Source organism: Malurus melanocephalus, unplaced genomic scaffold, assembly GCF_030028575.1.
Source record: "Malurus melanocephalus ecotype Western Australia unplaced genomic scaffold, MMel_1.1 scaffold_1404, whole genome shotgun sequence".
NCBI lineage: Eukaryota > Metazoa > Chordata > Aves > Passeriformes > Maluridae > Malurus > Malurus melanocephalus.
In genome coordinates this window covers 16,457-23,048 of record NW_026624636.1, presented here as the reverse complement: position 1 = coordinate 23,048, position 6,592 = coordinate 16,457, and the positions used below count along the sequence as shown (strand labels likewise).

At 45.5% G+C, this 6,592-nt stretch overlaps 1 protein-coding gene across 1 annotated transcript in view; it reads right to left on the bottom strand.

The window, feature by feature from the left end:
* The window catches only part of ARHGAP39 (Rho GTPase activating protein 39), a gene marked incomplete at its 5' end in the record, with an annotated part of 41,178 nt that overhangs the window by 18,855 nt on the left and 15,731 nt on the right, over nucleotides 1–6,592 (bottom strand). The gene's annotated exons all lie outside the window — the stretch shown is intronic.

Below are 6,592 nucleotides of genomic sequence, written 5' to 3'. Positions count from 1 at the left end.
GTAAAGAATGAATAAAGCAATCAATGAAATGCTCAGTGAATCAACTGATCAATCAATCAATTGCCCAATGAACAAACCAACTGATCAATCGCAGGTGACAAGGTCCTCGGACTGCGGGATGGGGACAGGTGGAGTAATCAATTAATCAATCAATCAATCAGGCTGGATTGGCGTCAATCAATTAAGTAAAGAATGAATGAAGTAATCAATCAATCAATCAACTCAACTGATCAATTGCAGGCACCCAGGTCCTCGGACTGCGGGATGGGGACAGGTGGAGTAATCTATCTATCTATCTATCTATCTGGCTTGATTGGCTGAGCAATCAATCGATCAATTAAGTAAAGAATGAATGAAACAGTCAATCAATCAGTCAATCAAGGAAACAACAGACCAACAAACCAATAAAGCAACCAATGGAAAAACAATGAGCCAACCAATCAACAAACGAATCAATCAACCAACTGAGTGATCAATCAACCGCCCAATGGATCCATCAACCAATTTTCCAAGCAATAAATCAACAAACCAACTGACCAACTGATCAATCAATGAACCAACTGACCAGCAGAGAAACCAACCGACCAATCAACCAATGAATTGATATAACAAACCAATCAATCAATTAATCAACCAACGATGAACTAACTGATCAATCAACAAAGCAATGAACCAATCAACCAACCAAGAAATCAATCAATCAATCAATCAATCAATCAATCAATCAATCAACCATTCAGATAATAAACCAACCAACCAATGAATTGATCTACCAACCAACCAATCAATCAATCAATCAACAATGAACTGACTAACAGCCAACAAACCAATGAACCAATCAATCAACCAATCATCCAATGAACCATCAAACCAACCAATGAATTGATCTGATGAACAAATCAACCAACCAATCAACCAATGAACTGACTGACAAGCCAACAAATCAATGAACCAGTCAACCAACAAATCAATCAATCAATCAATCAATCAATCAATCAATCAATCAATCAATCATCCATCCAACCAACCAACCAACCAACCAACGAACCATTAAACCAACCAATCAACCAATTAATTGATATAAGAAACCAATTAATCAACCAATGAACTGACTGACCAGCCAACAAATCAATGAATCAATGAATCAATCAATAAATCAACCAACCAACCAACCAATGAATTGATCTAACAAACCAACTGATCAATCAACAAACCAAACACAATGAGCCAACTGACCAGCCAAGAAACAAAGGAATCAATCAATCAATCAACCAATCAATCAATCAACCACCAACAAACCAATCAACCAATGAACCAACAAACAAACCAACCAATTAATTGATCTAAGAAACCAACTAATCAATCAACCCATGAACCGACTGATCAGCCAACAAATCAATCAACCAATCAATCAACCAACCAATGAACCATCAAACCAACCAATAAATTGATCTAAGAATCCAATCAATCAATCAATCAACTGACTGACCAGCCAACAAATCAATGAATGAATCAATCAACTATCCAATCAACAAACCAATGAATCAACCAATTAATTGAGCTAAGAAACAAATCAACCAATGACCTGACTGACCAGCCAGCAAATGAATTAATCAATGAATGAATCAATCAACCAACCAATGAACCATCAAACCAACCAACCAATAAATTGATCTAACAAACCAACCGATCAATCAACAATGAATTGATCTAACAAACCAACCGATCAAGCAAACAACAACCAATGAATTGATCTAACAAACCAACCGATCAATCGATCAACAATGAATTGATCTAACAAACAACCAATCAATCAATCAACCAATGAATTGATCTAACAAACCAACCGATCAATCAATCAATCAACAATGAATTGATCTAACAAACCAACCGATCAATCAACCAATGAATTGATCTAACAAACCAACCGATCAATCAATCAACAATGAATTGATCTAACAAACCAACCGATCAATCAATCAAACAATCAATCAACCAACCAATCAACCAATCAATCAATCAATCAACCCACAAATCAACCAATCAATCAACCGATCAACCAATCAACAAATCAATGAACCAATCAATCAATCAACCAATCAAGGAACCGTTGCAGCATTCAGAGGTTTCCCCCCAAGCCGCATCCTCTCCCCCCCACGGCCGAGTGCTGGCGGCCATGTTGGCTCATGGTATCATGGGGACGAGGGACGTGCCGGGCTCTCTTCACTCTTGGCCACCGCACCATGGACAGAAGGAGCCGGTGGCAACGCGGGGGACACAAATGGCGAATGGCTTTGGGCTCCACCCCCCTGGAGCAGCTCCCAGAAACCCCCTCTGCCCAGAATCACCTTCCGGGGCGGTTCTCCATTGGCCACCAGAGGACGGCTGGTGGCTCCTCCGAGCCGTGGGCAACGTGGATGGTCCTTCCCATGCTGAGGGACAGGAGATGCCGGGGTTTAACCTGGGAAGGACCCATGGGATCCCTGGGGAGCAGTGTCCACCTCGACTTGTGGGTGCCACCACCTCGCCAAGGTCCAGCTTCTCTGAGGGACCACCTTGGTAAAGACCAACTCGGAGGGACCACCTTGCCAAGGACCAACTTGGAAGGACCATCTCACCAAGGAGCATTTTTGAAGGACCACTTCGCCAAAGATCAGTTTCCCTGAGGGACCATCTCACCAAGGACCAACTTTTGAAGGACCACCTTGTGAAAACCAACTTTGAGGGACCACCTTGCCAAGTTCCAGCTAGGAAGGATCACCTTGCTGACGACCAGTTTGAGGGACCACCTTGCTGTAGACCAGCTTTGAAAGACCATCTTGCCATGGACCAGCTTTGAAGGACCACCTCGCCAAGGTCCAACTTGGAAGAACCACCTCACCAAGGACCAGCTTTGAGGGACCTTCTTGCTAAGGACCAGCTTAGAAGAACCACCTTGCAAGGACAGACTTCCCTGAGGGACCATNTAACAAACCAACCGATCAATCAATCAACAATGAATTGATCTAAAAAACCAACCGATCAATCAATCAACAATGAATTGATCTAACAAACCAACCGATCAATCAATGAACAATGAATTGATCTAAAAAACCAACCGATCAATCAATCAACAATGAATTGATCTAACAAACCAACCAATCAATCAATCAACCAATGAATTGATCTAACAAACCAACCAATCAATCAATCAATCAATCAACAATGAATTGATCTAACAAACCAACCGATCAATCAATCAACAATGAATTGATCTAACAAACCAACCGATCAATCAACCAAACAATGAATTGATCTAACAAACCAACTGATCAATCAATCAACAACCAATGAATTGATCTAATAAACCAACCAATCAGTCAATCAATCAATCAGCCAAACACAATGAACCAACTGACCAGCCAAGAAACAAAGGAACCAATCAATCAACCACTATCCAACCCACAAACCAACCAACCAACCAATGGACCATCAAACCAACCAAATAATTGATCTAAGAAACCAACTAATCAATCAACCAATGAACCGACTGACCAGCCAACAAATCAGTGAACCAATCAATCAACCATCCAATTAACAAACCAATGAATCAACCAATTAATCGAGCTAAGAAACAAATCAACCAATGAACTGACTAACCAGCCAACAAATCAATGAATCAATGAATCAGTTAACCAACCAACCAATGAACCATCAAACCAACCAACCAACCAACCAACCAACCAACCAACCAACCAACCAACCAACCAACCAATTAATTGATCTAAGAAACAAATCAATCAACCGATGAACTGACTGACCAGCCAACAAATCAATGAGTGAATGAATCAATCAACCATCCAATTAACAAACTAACCAACCAATGAATTGATCTAACAAACCAACCAACCGATCAATCAAACAACAATGAATTGATCTAACAAACAAACCAATCAACCAATCAACTCATCAATCAACCAATCAATCAATCAACTCGTCAACCAATCAACAAATTAATCAACCAATCAATCAACCAATCAACCAATCAATCAACAAATCAATGAACCAATCAATCAATCAATGAATCAAGCAACCAGAAACCGTTGCAGCATTCAGAGGTCTCCCCCTGAGCCGCATCCTCTCCCCCCCATGACCGAGTGCCGGCGGCCATGTTGGCTCATGGCATCGTGGGGACGAGTGATGCGCGGGGCTCTCTTCACGCTTGGCCACCGCACCGTGGATGGAAGGAGCCGGTGGCAACGCGGGGGACACAAATGGCGAATGGCTTTGGGCTCCACCCCCCTGGAGCAGCTCCCAGAAACCCCCTCTGCCCAGAATCACCTTCCGGGGCGGTTCTCCATTGGCCACCAGAGGACGGCTGGTGGCTCCTCCGAGCCGTGGGCAACGTGGATGGTCCTTCCCATGCTGAGGGACAGGAGATGCCGGGGTTTAACCTGGGAAGGACCCATGGGATCCCTGGGGAGCAGTGTCCACCTCGACTTGTGGGTGCCACCACCTCGCCAAGGTCCAGCTTCTCTGAGGGACCACCTTGGTAAAGACCAACTCGGAGGGACCACCTTGCCAAGGACCAACTTGGAAGGACCATCTCACCAAGGAGCATTTTTGAAGGACCACTTCGCCAAAGATCAGTTTCCCTGAGGGACCATCTCACCAAGGACCAACTTTTGAAGGACCACCTTGTGAAAACCAACTTTGAGGGACCACCTTGCCAAGTTCCAGCTAGGAAGGATCACCTTGCTGACGACCAGTTTGAGGGACCACCTTGCTGTAGACCAGCTTTGAAAGACCATCTTGCCATGGACCAGCTTTGAAGGACCACCTCGCCAAGGTCCAACTTGGAAGAACCACCTCACCAAGGACCAGCTTTGAGGGACCTTCTTGCTAAGGACCAGCTTAGAAGAACCACCTTGCAAGGACAGACTTCCCTGAGGGACCATGTCGCCAAGGACCATTTTTGAAGGACCACCTCGCCATGGACCATCTTTGAGGGACCACCTTGCCAAGGACCATTTCTGAAGGACCACCTTGCCAAAGATCAGCTTCCCTGAGGGACCATCTCGCCAAGGACCAACTTTTGAAGGACCACCTTGAGAGAATCAACGTTGAGGGACCACCTTGCAAGGACCAACTTTTGAAGGACGACCTTGCCAAGTTCCAGCAAGGAAGGACCACCTTGCTGAAGACCAGTTTGAGAGACAGCCTTGCCAGGGACCAGCTTTGAGGGACCACCTTGCTGAAGACCAAGTTCTTTGAGGGGCCATCTTGCCAAGGACCAATTTTGAAAGACCTTCTTGCCGAGGACCAAATTTGAAGGACCACCTTGCAAGGACCAGTTTGAGGGACCACCTTTCCAAGGACCAACTTGAAAGGACCACTCTGCCCAGCACAAACTTCTCTGAGGGACCACCTTGCCAAGGTCCAATTTCTTTGAGGGACCACCTTTCCAAGAGCCATTTTTGAAGGACCACCTCGCCAGGGATCAGCTTCCCTGAGGGACCATCTCGTCAAGGTCCAACTTTGAAGGACCATCGTGCAAGGACCAGCTTTGAGGGACCACCTTGCAAGGASCAACTTCTCAGAGGGACCATCTTTCTAAGGACCAGTTTGAGGGACCACCTTACCAAGGTCCAGGTTTGAGGAACCACCGTGCCATGGACCAGCTTGGAAGAAACACCTTGCCAAAGACCAAGTTCCTTGAAGGACCATCTTACAAGGACCAGCTTGGAAGAATCACCTCGCCAAGGACCAGTTTGAGGGACCACCTTGCCAAGGACCAACTTCTTGGAAGGATCACCTTGCCAAGGTCCTACTTTAAAGGACCTCCTTGCTAAGGACCAGCTTGGAAGAACCACTTTGCAAGAATCAGTTTGAGGGACCACCTCATCAAGGACCATTTTTGAAGGACCACCTCACCAAGGATCAACTTCTCTGAGGGACCACCTGGTCAAAGACCAAGTGCTTTGAGGTACCACCTTTCCAAGAACCATTTTTGAAGGACCACCTCGCCAGGGATCAGCTTCCCTGAGGGACCATCTCGTCAAGGTCCAACTTTGAAGGACCTTCTTGCCAAGGAACAGCTTCCCTGAAGGACCACCTTGCGAGAACCAAGTTTGAAGGATCACCTTGGCAAGGACTAACTTTGAAGGACCACCTCACCAAGGACCAACTTGTTTGAGGGACTTCCTYGCCAAGGATCAGTTTTGAGAGACCACCTTGCCAAGGTCCAGCTAAGGAAGAAGCACCTAGCCAAAGACCAAGTTCTCTGAGGGACCACCTTGCCAAGGATCAGCTTGGAAGAACCACCTCACCAAGGACCAGCTTTGAGGGACCACCTTTCCAAGGGCCATTTTTGAAGGACCACCTCACCAAGCATCAGTTTCCCTAAGGGACAATCTTGCCAAGGATCAACTTTTGAAGGACCACCTCATCAAGGATCAACTTCTTTGAGGGACCACCTTGCCAAGGACCATTTTTGAAGGACCACCTCGCCAAAGACCAGCTTCCCTGACGGACCACCTTGCCAAAGTCCAATTTCTTTGAGGGACCACCTTGTCAAGGGACCACCTCGTCAATGGCCAACTTTTGAAGGACC